General features: G+C 39.0%; 1 protein-coding gene across 5 annotated transcripts in view; it reads left to right on the top strand.

Moving 5' to 3' along the window:
- Window positions 1-2,167: 2,167 nt before the first annotated feature.
- Window positions 2,168-14,920, top strand: part of DENND4A (DENN domain containing 4A) — a 133,887-nt gene continuing 121,134 nt past the window's right edge. For all 5 annotated transcript variants that reach the window (XM_082617729.1, XM_082617730.1, XM_082617727.1 and 2 more), the window contains exon 1: window positions 2,168-2,306. The gene's annotated coding sequence lies outside the window, so the exon portion shown is untranslated. The remainder of the gene's footprint in view (window positions 2,307-14,920) is intronic.

The following is a 14,920-nucleotide window of genomic DNA, read 5'->3' as shown; positions in this document are numbered from 1 at the left end:
TAACACCACTTAACTGTACACTTGAAAATAGTTAAAATGGTAAATATTATGTTTTGTATATTTTACCACAATGAAAATGTTTTTTAAAAATTCATGGCTTGATATCAAACTTCATGAGAAAGTGCAGAGCTAAGCAGTTAACACATTTGGAACTACAGCATCAGTAAACTACACATTTATAACAGTTCATATTCTTTTCTTTAGTAGCACTCTGTGCAAAAATGAGTAAGAATCACCGATTTGGATTACTAGTTGTGATCAATTAAATAAACCAGTAAATGTACTTATCAAATAGCACTGATTAGGCAACTGTACATGACATACAAAACACTTAATAAGAAATTACATTATTTAATAATTTTCAGTGAAAGTAGCATTTTTCTGTATACAGTCTTATGTGATGCTCACTTTTTTTTATCAATAAGGAAATTGAAGATCAGAACATATAATTTGAACAATCTAGTGTTGAAGAGGCTCAACCCCAGGTTGTTTTGTTTTGTTTTACCTTTAATCCAGTTCTTTGGCCCATACATTGCCTGAAATATAGATATGATGTCATACCCCAAACATCACTGTTCCCAATTCCCTGCTCTAACAGGCATCCCTTACTCTTCAATAGCTTTCAGCAGCAATTACAATAAAATCCAATCTTGTTTTTATGTCTTCTTAGGGCCTGGGGGAATGGGCCCTCACTTGCTTATACACTCACCTCTCCAAGCTCAGGGCAGGCTCCTCCTTGCACCATGGATTCCCCAGCACCATGGACTCCACTTAGTTCCAACAGCCAAGTTCCCTCCTACCACAGGTCCTTTGCACAGCTGTTTCCTCTGCCTTAAACAATTCCCCAGGGCATTTCTCTACTGGCTCCTTCTCATCCCTCAGATGGGCCTTTCTTGACCACTCTTTTTTTTAAGCTATCCTGGTATTTGCTCTCCCAGATTTCTGTTCATAACATTTATAGCATGTTGCCCTCAAAATGTGATGAAGTACTTTTGTCTCTCTTTTTCCCACTAGATTGTCAGCTCCATGAAGGCAGACCTTTTGTTTCCCTCACCAGTGTGTCCCCTCAGTGTCTGAGTTTCGGTGAATGTTTGTTGACTGACTGACTGACTGACTGAATACAATGAAAGAAGTGGAGATACGAAATAGAGCTGTAAACCTGGTTAGTACAAGGGATTAAAGCCTATTCTGCACAATTTAGGAGAGTTGACTTGAAACCTTTTAGGGTCCTATTTCTTCCTTCATTTGTCCATGTAATAATATCTAACATTCACTGAGTACTTTCAGGTACTATGCTAAGCACTTCACATATATTATAGCATTTAACCTTCAAAGCAACCCTGTAGCAGTAATCAGCCTTTATTATCCTCATTTTTCAGAGGCAACTTGCCAACAGCCACTGATGGTGGAACCACAGCCAGGTGTAAGTAGGCCATATCCCGTTAATCCAATGTAATCTACACCCCTTCAGTCAACAATAGGTGTTTTATCAACGTACTTTTCAGAGAACCCTCCTGAATTCCCCATTTTACCTGACCTTCAGTATCTTGGGACCGAAACCTACTAGAGGTGGTTGCGAACCCCTCAGGGGGTTTCTTGGGGAACCTGAGTGCTCTTGGTAGAGGAGCGGCCTTTCAGGCAGACGCGACGAGCTCTCTGGCTAGCCAATGTCAGGACTCCTGGGACGGCTGGGGAGGAACGAGGAAACAGGTCAGTTGGCCCATGACGGATCCCCGACCCTCGGGGTGGTGAAAGGGGAAGGGAAGGTGTATGCCGCCCACGCTCGCCTAGGGGTCCGGATCTCCCAACGCGAAGAGGAACCACGGCGCACTTCCCTAACTCTACCGCGCGTCAAAAGAGAACGCCCCTCAGCTCCGCCCACCTACTACGCCCATAGCACTATCTGGCGCTAGGACTCCGCGACCCTCAACCTGTCCCTGTCCTGCCCCCTCGGGCAAGGGACTGGCCCTCTATTGGCGCTCACAGGCCGCGATCCCCGCCTCCGCCAACTCCGTCACTGACAAGATGGCGCCGGTCGCAGCGGCGGCGGCCGCGGCGGCTGGAACCAGAGAAGGAGGCGGAGGCAGCGGCGGCCGCGAGGGGAGGGGGAGTCCCGTCTGACTGAGACGGCAGGCCTGGGCGGGCGGGCGGGGGTGCCGCGCAGGGCGGAGCGCCGGGCTGGGGATGAGCTAAGCGGGTTCTGAGCCCCGCGGCATTCAGCCTCTCGTGTCCCGCCGCCGCTGGTGAGTGGACGCGGCACCTCTCTCCAAGCTCGACCAGCTGCTCGCGAGGGAGCCAGCGGTGAGGTGGGTGTGGGGGCGGCAGCGCGGACAGCGGTGGCATGTGGAGCTGTCACTGCCCGGAGCGGTGTCAGCCGCGGGCACGGGAGCGGGGCCGGCTGGGCTCGGAGATGTGGCGTGGATGGCCGCGACCTCCGCCCGGGGATTTCTCGGAGCCTGGCCGTCCTCCGAGAGCTGGGTCTGCTCCGGATGGCGCGGCGGTGCTGAGAGTAGCACCCGCGCCTCTGCGTCGGATGCTGGGGGGACTCCTGTGTTTTCATTCCGGATTTTCTATTCCGGGCTGGCCTGGGGCTCTTGTTGGGAGCTGGGGGTGGGGGCGGGGGCGGTGAGAGGGGAGGTCCTGGAGCTGGGATTTTGACAAGCCCGTTACGTAAGACGGAGGTGGCCTCCCAGAATCCCACCTGCTCGCTGTTTTAAACAGGCGGCAGCTGGATCCTGGCGGGCCCCCAGAGGCCCGATTTTCTTCCCGGAGGTCTGCCTAGCCTACTCCGGCCAGCGTGAACCTGCTCAACGTCCAACTTGTCCAGTTTGGGTTTTTTTCCCAGTCTTTTTTGGGGGGGCGGGGGCGGGAGAGGGTAAACAATTACTGGTCGCCACTGTTCCCTTTGAAGTTTACCGCTTTCTTGGGGGGAGGAGGGAAAAAAAGCTTGTGACCTAAAACTGGGTCGCAGCGACAGCTTTTCATTATCGTACTTTTAATTGACAGATGTGCTGGAAGATTTTTGTTATTGTTCTAGTGTGCTTTTAATTCAAACGTATGGTTACGCCTGGAGTCTTAGAGAAGGGTTTTTGTCTTACAGGACAGTTATTTCTTGTTTGCAGCAGCAGGATAGGCATCAGTCAACAGGCATGTATTTATCTGCGGAGAAAACGCGTGTCAGCTAGCTAGAGACCCGTGAGGGCAGAAATTGTATTGCTACGTGAATATGTTATTCTTTAAAATATTATCCGTTAATGAAAATAATAGTCCAAGTTTAAAAGAAGCAATTTTACAAGATTACAAGCTGTTGTTTGGTGTATATGGTCTCTTTCTATTTTCTGCTTGCCCTAGTCTACCTCTTCTCTCGGGGGAAGGAGGCGGAGACACCTGTAAACAGCGTAACCCAGGTTACACTAATCTATTGTAGTACATTTGAGATTATTGTAAAAAGTAGTCTCCGGGGGACCTAAGATTGGGTAATAAGTAAGGACTCTTGGGCAAGTTATACAGTTTTATGTTTAGAGTAGATACTGGGATTTCAACCTTTGAAAACCTAAGTATACATAATTTCTGAGCTATTTGAACCCCGTTTGAACTTATAATGAAACAAAGATTGTATTTGGCCGCTTTTACAGGAACTTTGTTTTGTTTTGGCCAGAATTAAACATTTTTGGTAACTTTTACCTCATTTTCACATTCTCCCTTTGAACTGCAGCTCTCAGTAGGAGTCCAGAATAGGATATATTATCATCATCGTCATTATTGTACATACTATATGTTACATAATTTTCTTTTTCTGAATGATTAAACATAGACTTAACTTCATTGTGGGTTTTATAAGAATGTAATTGATCTTGACAGAAGCCCAGTACTGGGAATAAATGTAAGTAAAATTTGGCCTGAGTTTTAAATTTATGTACACAAATTTACACTTTTGAAAATTGGTGAAGCGATATAAATTTTCTGATTGTGCAAGAGAGCCAGGAAGCTGATGCTGATTTGTTCTGAACTTTTCCACATGAATTACCACTGGCTTAAATAGTTATTGATTCTTAAGCTCCTGGAACTGTTGACCTATTTGTGGCAGCTTGAATAAAATTTGGAATAATTGGGAGGCTATAAGAAGGAAGAAATAGAGTACATGACATTTTCTAATTCATTCAAAAAATAATAAAAATCATGGAGGAATTGTAAAAGAAAACTGTGTTCTCACTGAGTGATATATTAGTTACATTATCTTTTCTGTTTGCAGAATTTTTCGAAGCAGTCTACTTACTATGAAAACCTAGATTTAAGCACCAGTACAAACAGAGTTGTTTGATATATTATAAATCTTGTTTATTCCTATTTAAATTGATGGCTCCTTATTCTAAGTGGAAAACAGAAGTGGCTGTAGCAGGAAGATTGACTTGCTGTTCTTGTCCTCTCTGATATCAGAGACTTACCTTTCAGGACTTTTTCCTCCTTCCTACAAGGTGTAGAAGAAAAGAATGAAGAAAACTTGATAAAATTTCTTCCTTTCTTGTTTGTTTGTTCAGTGTCCTACTGATTATTGCTCAGTAGAATTTGTGAGTTGGGGGAAGTCAAGCACTCCATGCTTTATTACTTATTATTACTTATTACTTTATTACTTATTACTGTGTATCATAATTACCACTTTGTATTCTACAATAACAGTGTAGAACTTTATACATAAGAAAGGATTAATTTATATAGTTGTTATTATAATAGTGAAAAATTTGTAATAGTTAAAATGCCATATAATAGAGGATTAGTGAAATTAATGATGGTTAATCTATGTGGCAAATGCAGTTATTAAAAGTCATATTTAAAAAAAATTTACTAACATGAGAAAGCACAATATAATCTTGAGATAAAAATCAGAATATAAGGAATTACTATGTTATTACTTATAATATATCACATATATGGCAAAATGATTGGCAGGAAGTACATAAAATATTAAAAGACATTATCTCTGGATGATAGGATTATAGGTAACTTCTATTTTAGTGTTTGTACTTTGTTCTGTCTTCTGAATAGTATTACTCTAATAATCACTAAAATGACATTAAAATATTTTCAAGAGTCATAGGAGAAAATCCTGAAAATACCACATAACCACTGCCCCAACAGAGAAACTACCTTATGATTCATTATTAGCCAAACTAACTGAAAATACGGTGCTTATGCAATATACACAATAATGGAAACAGCCAATAATACAGGTGAAGGCATTCTCCTAGCTACCAGCACCAGCCTGGTAATAGTTTTCCATATGTGGATGCTCCTATTAATGTACATCGTTACTCTCCAAATTCTTTTCTGTTTGTGTCTTACACCCTAACTGTTCTGTGTTGCCAGTGCCACCTATTGATGGACTGCTTGACTCAAGTCTTTTCCTCATTACCTCACCAGTCAGCGGTTTGTGAATGTTTATGAGGTGCCAGGTACTTTGCTAGTCACTGAGTATACAAAGGTGCATGAATGAAACGTAGTTTCTAACCTCAAACTCTGGTAGAGAACCTTTCTTTTCTTCTTGGTTCATCAGTGCATATTGTATACTCTGCTTTTTCTGTCCCACTGCTCATGCCCTGGCACCTCAGGCAGTATCTTTTTCCTGGTGCTCACATCCTCTTTTAACTTTCTTTATGGGAAAGTATGTTCTGAGTTCCAGACAACCAATTTACAAATAAATTTTTGGAACATTACTTGATTGTATGTGGGGGAATCTTAAGTTCAGAAGGGCTGCATATATGTTCATCTATGGCTGTTGGTATTTTTTAAAGTGTGTGACAGTTTCTTGGTACTTTCTTCTTGCTTCCTTCTTTTAAAAACCACCAACAAATAGAAAGCAGCAGAAAAAAGAGGTAGAAAGGTATCAAGGGAGTTTTCTTGCTAGTGCTATATATACTTCATTTTCACTGAGAAGAGTGAGTCATCAAAATGTAAAGTAAGATATACTGTTTCTGATATACTTCTAGTATATCTCTTTTGAGCCCTGTAAAAATGCATTTTCCATATGTATGTTAAAGTCTATATACATACATAAACTCACAGTTAAGCTGTTTGCATTTCCAAATAAAACCTGAAATATGGAGATTGGAAATTTCTTTTTATTTTTTTAAAAATTATTTGTTTGTTTATTTATTTATTTTTGGCTGTGTTGGGTCTTCATTGCTGTGTGTGAGCTTTCTCTAGTTGGCGGCAAGCGGGGGCTACTCTTCGTTGTGGTGCGCGGGCTTCTCATTGCAATGGCACGCGGGCTTCAGTAGTTGTGGCACATGGGCTCAGTAGTTGTGGCTTGCAGGCTCTAGAGCGCAGGCGCAGTAGTTGTGGCGCAGGGGCTTAACTGCTCCGCAGCATGTGGGATCTTCCTGGACCAGGGCTCAAATTAGTGTCGCCTGCATTGGCAGGCAGACTCTTAACCACTGCGCCACCAGGGATGTCACTCTTTTTATTTTTGTTATAATATTGTTTTATAGAGGAGACATTTTGTTTTTGAAAAGTTTAAAAAATACAGAAAGTTACAAAAAGTAGTGAACAATGCACATACCATACAAAACTTTGACATTTTTTTCATTTTTGCTTGAGATGTGCATTTAATATAAAAGAACCACGTATGCCATCGATATTACACTGAATTCTAAAAGAGCAGTGTAGAACTTTATATTTTACTTGAACATTGCTGATGAAGTTAAAGCCACTTTTGTTCTCCCCAATTTCATCCTCTTTCCTTCTCTCCTTACATCCCCTCCCTGGCAATTGTTGTGATAAATTTGATGTGTATCCTTCCAATTTACCTTTTAATAAATTGTATGTATTTGAGTAGTACATGACATTGCTTTGGATGCTTTTGAAGAGTGTGGACTTTGGAGCCATAACTCCCTAGGTTTGAATCTTGACTCTGTTACTTAATAGTTTTGTGACCTCAGGCACGTTTTAAATTTTTTCCGTGCCTCATTGTCCTCATCTATCAAATCCGGATAATAGAAATGTCTGCCACATAAGGTTGTTGTAAAAAGTAAATGAGTTTATTTATATAAGCTGCTTAAAACTGTGCCTGGCACTTTTTTTTTTAAGTGTGCTGGTAAATTTAACCAGCTATTAATATGATTGTGTCATGGTATACACATTTTGAAACTCGTTTTCTTTATTTTACTTTTTTTCCCCTCAATTCTTGTTGGCACTATAGGTCTAGTTCATTTGTTTTTTACTGATTTGTAGTGTTCCATTGAATAAATATACTGCAGTTTGTCATTTCTTCTATTGATAAGCATTTAGATTGCTTTCATTTTTTATCTGTTATAAATAGTGCCTCGTGAAATCCTTGCATCTCCTCAAGCAACATGCCAGAGTTTCTCCAGGTCATATACCTGATTGTCAAATTGTTGGGTCTTAGGATATACTCTTTTCCCCCTTTACAGGGTGTTTATAGGATACTGACAAACAATTTCTATTTCTCCATATATTTACCAGCAGTTGGTGTTGTCAGACTCTTGGATTTTTCCAATCTGATTGGTGTGAAATGGCATTTCATTTGTGTTCTATTTTTATTTCCCTTCATATTTTCTTATATATGGGCTTTTTTTTTTTTTTTTTTTTTTTACTGCTTTTGGGTCTTTGTTGCTGCACGCGGGCTTTCTCTAGTTGCAGTGAGCGGGGGCTACTCTTCGTTGCGGTGCACGGGCTTCTTATTGCGGTGGCCTCTCTTGTTGCGGAGCACAGTCTCTAGGCATGCGGCCTCAGTATTTGTGGCTTGGGGACTCTTGAGCACAGGCTCAGTAGTTGGGGCGCACGGGCTTAGTTGCTCCGCAGCATTATATGGGCATTTTTGGTTAACTCTTCAGTAATTTGCCTATATCCTTTACACATTTTCTGTTAGACTTTTTTGTAATAGGTTTTTTGGTTTTTAAATATGTTCAAGATAGTTACAAACGTTAGTGAAGTGTTCTTTTTATTTTTGGAGTTTCCAAATCTCTTGAACAGTGACCATTATGGAACCAAGTTATTGTGAATTTTACATTATAGTATATTGTTATTAGTGAACTTCCCAATGTACTTTCTTAAAATATGTATAGTTATATTTCTCTCCCTCTGAAACTATGAGAAAATGTTTCAGTAATGTACTGTGTATATATTTTAACTAAAACTATTTAAATTTTGTGGACTTCAAAAACCAGGTGGAATTTTTATTAATAATAATTAGTACCACAGTTTTGTTTTAGTCTAAAATTTGAGTGGCTTCCTGCTTAGAGGAGAGTTTTCTGCTCCTAAAGTGCTTATCAACTAAGGAATAAAAATATGCACATATGAAATGACTTTAGGCACTTACATATACAATATTATAAATTGTTCATCAGTGTTGAGATTGTTTTGCATAGTACTAACTGTTTCTGTTTTTGTCCAACCCTCTATACATTACTTAAAGGACTAAAGTCAGTCTGGTTAAGGCAATAACTTCCCTGATATTGTTACTATTATTATTAATTTATTTAAATAAACTTTTAATTTTAGGATAGTTTTACATTTACAGAAAAGTTTCAGGGAGTTACCACATCCCCTGCACCCAGTTTCCCCTATTGCTAATATCCGACACTTCTGTTTTACATTTGTCACAACTAAGGAGCCAACACTGGAACATTACTATTAACTAAAGTCCATACTTCATTCAGATTTCATTAGTTTTCACCTAATGTCCTTTTTCAGTTCCAGGATCCCATCCAGAATACCACACTACATTTAGTCATTATGTTTCCTTTGGCTCCTCTGGTCTGTGACAGCTTTTCAGATTTTCCTTGCTTTTGATGACCTTGACAGTTTTGAGGAGTATGGGTCAGAGATTTTGTAGCATGTCCTTCAATTTGGGTTTGTCTGATGTTCTTCTCATAGTTAGACTAGGGTTATGGGTTTTGGGGAGGATGACTGCAGAGATAAAATGCTGTTCTCATTATATCGTATCAAGGGTACATACCATCAATATGACTTATCACTGATATTTTTAACCTTGATCACCTGGCTGAGGTAGTGTTTGCCAGGTTTCTCTACTGTAAAGATTTCCTATATGCTGCTTTTTGGAAATAAGTTACTAAGTGCAGACCGTATTCAGTGGGTAGGAAGTTAAGCTCTAACTCCTCGACGGGTGAGTATCTACAAAATTATTTGGGATTCTTCTTTAAGGGAGATTTTCCTTTTCTCCCCCATTTATTTAGTCATTTATATCAATATGGACTTATGTATATTTATTTCTAAATTTGGGTTATACTCCTATACTACCTTATTTTGTTGCTCAAGTTGTTCCACCTCTTTCAGGTTGGTTCCTGTGACCAACAGGACAAACAATTGTTTTGTTTTTTTGAGCACTTCCATACTTTCTGGCACTACAAGATGCTCCAGGCTAATCTTTTATATTCCCTGCCCCAACCCTATAATCAACCATTTCTTCAAGGATCCTTGGTTACTTTTATTAGAGAAGGATATTAGAAACCAAGATTTGGGTACTGGGTATGCTCATTGCTGTTGGGATATCATTGCTTTTAGACCTCAGTGTACAGAACCTAGGAAATATATGTATGTATACTAACACATGTATACAGATATATAACTTTTTTTTACCTATATGTCCATCTGAATCTAAATGAAGCTAAACATGAGTTCATACTGATATCTTTGACTCTGCTTCAGTACCACATGATTCATTCTATCCTTACCCCCATGCTTATCTGTAACCTTACTCTCCAGAAATGAGAAACCTGGTTCTCATCATCCGCAGTCCACTTACTTGTTTGTTCAGTCTCATTATACATGCACAGTTTCATAATTGTTAACCATATCCCAGTGAGAAATGACTTTAACAACTAAAGAAGTTTTATCTTTTTTTTTAAATCCTTTTGTCATTTAGAGTTCCCAGTCAAAACACTATTTTCCAAAGTTACTTAGGCCAGGACCTTTCAGAACCTTTTTTTCTCTGTCCTCCATATTTTAATTTTACTTCTTATAGGCTGGTCGAAATTACAAGTAATTATATATATAAAACTTATCAAAAAATTTCCCTTACTAATTACAGAGCCTTAGCTCTGTATGGTTTTCTTTCTCTCTGACTTACGTGGCCAAAAAAAAAAAAAACCCTTTTCTGAAAGTAAAACTTCCTGAGGTTTAGTCAGAATAGTACTCTGTCATTTGGTTATTGGTTGATATATTTATGATTTGGACTTACAGTTATTACAGCTTCAAATATTTTTCATAGTACACTTTGAGAAATGCTGTTTAGTGGAGCATTAAGATCCTTGCAAGTAAACAAATATAATATTTGAGTGCTCAGAATTTACCTGTATTCTTATAGTAATTTTATATGGATTAACTCATTTAATTCCCTCAAGAAGTCTGTGAGGTAAGTACTTTATTATTTTGCCCCTTTTAAAGATGAGGAAATTAAGACACTGAGAGATTTAGCAACTTGACCACAGTCACATAGCTAGTAAATGGCAGAGCTGGAATTCGTATGTTGCCAGTCTGATTGTGGAGCCTACACTAACAATCACTTTGCTATATTACCTCTAAATAAGAAATGTTCAAAGTGTTGTAAGAGTTACAGAGGAAGTAAAACACGATGATGTGAGAGAATGACTGAGAGCGTCCTTAGGGTACTTCTTACGGAAGTCCTCTCTTAGGAGATGATATTTGACAGATGAGAAAGAGCCAGTTATGTGAAGAGCTGAGGAAAGAGTGATTCTTATGGGAGAATATCAAGTGCAAAGCCTTCCCATGAAAAGGAGTTTGAGATGAGAACAGAAAGACACCCAGTGTGGCTACGTGCAGTGAGCATGAGGGCCTGTAGCGTTACTTACAGGTGAGGTTACATGTAGTAAGTCATTTAGTGCTCAAAATAACCCATTACCTCAATTTTATAGATGAGAAAATTGATACAGTAATCTGCATTGGCTGAAATTACGTCTTTTCTCTCCCATTTACTCTTTATCCCACTGCAGTCTAATTTCTACTTCTTATGTCACTAAACTTGCTCTTGCTAAAGTAACCAATGACAATAATACCGTTGGCCATTTTCTCAAGAAACTCAACCCCTTGACTTCCACCCTGCCGCCCTCTTCTGTTTATCCTGGAGCTTCTCATTGTGTTGCTCATTCCCTTTGAGGGCTTGCCTTCCTCTGCCTGTCCCAAAAGAAGTGGTGGTCCCAGGGTTAGCCAGTTGCCCTTCTCAGCCTTTACAGTAAGCAAGTCGTAGTTATCCCTGTGGTTTCAGTTACCGTGTATCTACCAATCACCCACCAAGCTGTTTTTCCAGCATTAGTATTCAAAGCATCAGAGATTGTCTTATCTAACTGCTTATGTATCTTCACTTTAAACTCCTTTTGTCCAAACTGAACTTATTTACCTATCTAAAGTTTTTCTTTGATTTGTTGTTTTTCAAAGACATGTGGACTATTGACTTCATCATTCAAGGAACTTTGGAGTCTTTCATGTTTCCTCCCTCTTTCTCTCTCCTCACATACATTCATTTACTATTCATTCTGCTGATTTTGCCATCTGAATATTTCTTGAATCGGCCATTTCCCTAGTATCCCTGTTTCAGCCACTGCCTTATTAGGAACTACTTCCTTACCTTCTCACTGGTTTTCCTGTCTTCATTTTTATGTCTGTAATACTCACATCAGAATTGCCGGACTGGTAAGTCTAAAACACAGTTAGAAAATTCTTCTTTAACACCCCATTGTCAACTGAATAAAGTCTGAACTCTTTACCAGGTCATTAAGCCTCATCATGATTTGGGACTCGTTCTCTATCTTAACTCATAATTTCTGCTTTCCATTTTCCACTCTAGCCATAAAAAACTACTTTTTGAAGATTCCTTGAATGTACATGCTAGTTCTGAACTGTTGACCATTGCTTATGTAGTCCATCTCCTTGGAATGACTTCATTTTCTTCTTCCCTTTTCTTTTTGCCTGTCTAACTCCTTTGCATCTTTTAAGACTCAGCATAGGCTTTATCTCCTCCAGAAAGCCTTTTCAGACCCATACTTTAAAAAAAAATTTTTATTGGAGTATAGTTGATTTACAATGTTTATTAATTTCTGCTGTACAGCAAAGTGAATCAGTTATACATATACGTATATCCACTCTTCTTTAGATTCTTTTCCCACATAGGTCATCACAGAATATTGAGTGTAGAGGTCCCTGTGCTATACAGTAGTCCTTATTAGTTATCTATTTTATTTTTATTAAAAAAATTTTTTTAATTTATTTTTGGCTGCATTGGGTCTTCATTGCTGCACGTGGCTTTCTCTAGTTGTGGCGAGCGAGGGCTACTCTTCATTGCGGTGCATGGGCTTCTCATTGCGGTGGCTTCTCTTGTTGTGGAGCTCGGGCTCGAGGCACACGGGCTTCAGTAGTTGCGACATGCGGGCCCTAGAGCGCAGGCTCAGTAGTCATGGCTCATGGCTTAGCTGCTCCGCAGCATGTGGCATCTTCCTGGACCAGGGATCGAACCCGTGTCCCCTGCATTGGCAGGTGAATTCTTAATCACTGTGCCACCAGGGAAGTCCAAGTTATGTATTTTATGTATAGTAGTGTGTATATGTCAATCCCAATCTCCCAATTTATCCCTTCCCCCCTTTTCCCCTGGTAACCATAAGTTTATTTTCTATATCTGTGACTCTGTTTCTCTTTTGTAAATAAGTTCATTTGTATCATTTGTTTTAGGTTCCACATCTAAGTGACATCATATGATATTTGTCTTTCTCTGTCTGACTTCACTTAGTATGATAATCTCTAGGTCCATCCATGTTGCTGCAAATGACATTATTTCAATTATTTTTATATGGCTGAGTAGTATTCCATTGTATATAAGTAGTACATATTCTTTATCCTGTTCATCTGTCAATGGACATTTAGGTTGCTTCCATATCTTGGCTATTGTAAATAGTGCTGCTATGAACATTGGGGTGCTAGTATCTTTTTGAATTAGAGTTTTCTCCAGATATATGCCCAGGAATGGGATTGCTGGATCATATGGTAGTTCTATTTTTGGTTTTTTAAGGAATCTCCATACTGTTCTCCATAATGGTCGTACCAATTTACATTCCCAACAGTGTGGGAGGGATCCCTTTTCTGTACACCTTCTCCAGCATTTATTGTTTGTAGATATTTTGATGATGGCTACTCTGACCCATGTGAGGTGATACCACATTGTAGTTTTGATTTGCATTTCCCTGATAATGAGCAATGTGAGCATCTTTTCATGTGCTTTTTGGCCATCTGTATGTCATTTTTGGAGAAATGTCTATTTAGATCTTCTGCCCATTTTTTGATTGGGTTGTTTGGTTTTTTGACATAGAGCTGCATGAGCTGTTTGTATATTTTGGAGATTAATCCCTTGTCGATTGCTTCGTTTGCAAATTTTTTCTCCCATTTTGTGGGTTGTCAGACCCACACTCTTGTCTGGATTGTCAAGTTCCCTCTGAAATAATCTGTTAGTAACTGTGTTATGTCTCAAGCAACTAGAACAGTGTCTGGCACAAGAGAAGACACTCAGTTAAGAATTTGTTGAATGAATTATTTTAGTATTGGAGAGGCAGTATAAAATAGTTCCTCTGGACCCAAACTGTCTGGGATTAGCAAACCTGACTTTGCTATTTGACTATCTGTGCTCTCTCCCTGTACCTCAGTTTCTTCCCTTGTAAAATGAAGATAATGATGTCTTCATAAGATTGCTGTGAAGCTTAAATTTGTTAATGCAGGTAAAGCATTTAGAACAGTGCCTGGCACTTAGTGTTCAGTAAATAATGTGTTATAGCCATTGCTGCCCTTGGAATGTTTTAATTTATGTATTCGAGTCCCCCCACTGTCCTAGAATTAGAGAATGAATAAGCAAACCAACTAATCCTGGGTTTTAAAATGAAAGACAAATTCCTAGCTTTTGAGAATGTCTTGGCGAGCTAACCATTAGTCTTTCTTGCAGCTCCAGCATTTGGTGTTCTGTCACAAATTTGAAATTGGCATTAGTGATGATTAGCATTTCTTAATTGTTCTACTTAATTAGTTTTTTTAAATTCCTGTACACTTTTCTTATTAATAACACTGTTTAAACTCTAGGAATGCCCTTTATTTATGCTTAGTCTTCATATAGCCTATCCTGTAGCATTAACCAGCCTTTCCTATTATGGATTAAGGTGTGAGGGTGATAGCTCTGCTGATATTGTGCTTTTTATTAATTTGGGAGATAAACTGAAGTATGTTGCAGAGAAAGATTGAACAACGGGGTAGAATGGGGAAACTGGAAAAATTCCCACTTCAGAGTCAAACCTGCACATTATCCCTTCACTCCTTGGCTTAAAATAAATTCTGAGAATATTGGACACTCATAATCAAATGTAATTTCAGTAAACACAGTCTGGAGGCAATATAAGTCATTAAAAATGATCGATGCCTCTGCCTTCTTCCATTATTGTAAACAATTGGGACTTGTTTACTTAAAATCTTTTTTATGGCAATCACTGATCAATTTTTCATAAGCCTTTCCTTTTACTTTAATGTCTCATTTTTTTCTGAACACCAGAACTGTCTATATAATCTTGGCAAATTTGATAGAAGTACTGTTTGTTTTGGTTTGTTTGTTTTTATCTCTGAACTTGCTGTTACATTTGTAGATTTTCCCAGTCTTGCTAAATCTTGATTATGTGAAACTAGTCAGTTTTTCTTATAAACGTTTGTTTTGAACAGAAGTTATCAGTATTCATTCTTCTTCATTATCCCTTTGAAAATACTAAAGAAACTAGTTTTTTTTTAAAGTCTGAGTTGCCAAAGGAAACTTCTTACTAATAAACTAATTTCAAAGAAAAATGGAAAACCTAATAGATCAGTCTTTTTTTAGAAACTAATGCCATAGAATGACTGTGCTGTTGGG

This window comes from Mesoplodon mirus (genome assembly GCF_964341445.2).
Source record: "Mesoplodon mirus genome assembly, chromosome: 4".
Classification (NCBI taxonomy): domain Eukaryota; kingdom Metazoa; phylum Chordata; class Mammalia; order Artiodactyla; family Ziphiidae; genus Mesoplodon; species Mesoplodon mirus.
This window is presented reverse-complemented; position numbering and strand designations above follow the sequence as displayed.